Genomic DNA, 1,471 nt, shown 5'->3' with positions numbered 1-1,471 from the left:
GTACTTGTGAACAATATCCTTTTATCTTGTTTTATTTGTGAAAAGTACTGGAAACACCAGTTGTGCCTAAATACCATGTTAAATGTATTTTCTTATGAATCTTTTAAGTAGATCATTTTCACTGTTGTCAGATATTTCTGAAGGTTACTTCCATTTACATTTTTTTAAGTTTCAACTTTGTAACCCTATCAATATGTCCATTACAACTGTTCAAATATATAGTAAACATATTTATAAGTAGTTTCTCAGTCTCCTACTCCAGGGGTGCTCAGTCTGCAGCCTGCCGGACGTGGCATCTGGCCTGTAGAGCTCCACATGTGCTGGAAAATTTGGCATTGGGAGTGGTGGCAATTAATACGGCCACCCTCCCTTGCTGCCAAATTCTCAAACTCCAAGCTGCTTCCCCACCATGCAGCTGGATCAGGGCAGAGCAGTCAGGTTCAGCCACTTCAGCTTCCTCCCCTCCACTGTGCCTTACTCCTTTTCCATATACCCCCACTGTCTGTGGGGCCAGGTTGAGGCTGAGCTGTCCCATGCCCTCTTCCATGTGGCTGGATGGGATTTTGCCATGCCCATCCATGTGCCCAGATCAAGACCACCAGCTGGATCTGGCCTGATCAGGCACTGCTATCTGGCCCACTGGGCAAAAGGGTGTGCACCAGTGTCCAACTCTAAAGAAGTTACAAAATATATTAGTTGTCAGTTGGAGAACAGAATTATAAAATTTCAGTTTGAAAAGTCAGAGTTTTAAAACTGCAAGTTATTAAAAGTGGTCAGAAAAGAAATCTTAATAGCTGTCCTGCCTGCTATAATATAATTATCTTTTTTATTGCTAAAAGTGCATCTTTCTTTAAGACAATTACATTTTCTGTAGGAAGTTTCATTAAATGTTCAGTGTTTAAATGTTGAGCGCATCCTCGGCATTGAAGGATTATTTCAAAAGAAATCTTATGAGGTTCAGTAAGGAGAACTGCGAAGTCCTGCACTTAGGGCAGAACAATCCTTGGCTAAATAGGGAAATCCAGGGGAGCCGAAGGGCAAAAAAGAAGGCATACAGGTGGTAGAAGCAATGGGGAAGCTACCAAGAAGGAGTATACGTACTTGGCCTGCACTTGCAGGGAGGCAGTTAGGAAGGCCAAAGCAACTACAGAGCTGAGGCTGGCAACACAAATTAATGACCATAAAAAGTCTTCTTTTAGGTATGTAGGGAGTAAAAGGAAGGCACAGGGCAGCATAGGACACCTTGCTGAACAAAGAAGAGCAATTAGTGACGGGGGGGGGGACAAGGGTGAGCTATTCCATGAGTTTTTTGCCTCCATGTTCCTGAACAGGGCTCAAGATAAGTCTCCTATTGGGTTCTTAGATGGTCATCAGCGGGACACCGGCCTACCAACTGTTGACGCTGACTTGGTGCAGTGTCACTTGGATGGCCTGGATGTGTTCAAGTCAGCAGGCCTGGATGAGCTGCATC

The 1,471-nt window shown here is 44.1% G+C and overlaps 1 protein-coding gene and 1 long non-coding RNA gene across 3 annotated transcripts in view; one reads left to right on the top strand and one right to left on the bottom strand.

The window, feature by feature from the left end:
* Positions 1-1,471, top strand: part of TOMM7 (translocase of outer mitochondrial membrane 7) — a 27,716-nt gene that overhangs the window by 7,465 nt on the left and 18,780 nt on the right. The gene's annotated exons all lie outside the window — the stretch shown is intronic.
* LOC109291546 overlaps positions 1,417-1,471 on the bottom strand; it is an 8,956-nt gene continuing 8,901 nt past the window's right edge. Inside the window, exon 3 of one of the 2 annotated variants that reach the window (XR_002095882.1) lies at positions 1,417-1,431. This is a non-coding gene — a long non-coding RNA (uncharacterized LOC109291546). The remainder of the gene's footprint in view (positions 1,432-1,471) is intronic. The other variant, XR_002095883.1, reaches the window with a different exon arrangement.

This window comes from Gavialis gangeticus, unplaced genomic scaffold, assembly GCF_001723915.1.
Source record: "Gavialis gangeticus isolate Ggan-Ray unplaced genomic scaffold, GavGan_comp1, whole genome shotgun sequence".
Classification (NCBI taxonomy): Eukaryota; Metazoa; Chordata; order Crocodylia; family Gavialidae; genus Gavialis; species Gavialis gangeticus.
The sequence above is the reverse complement of the archived record's forward strand: the minus strand, read 5'-3'. Positions and strand labels throughout refer to the sequence as shown.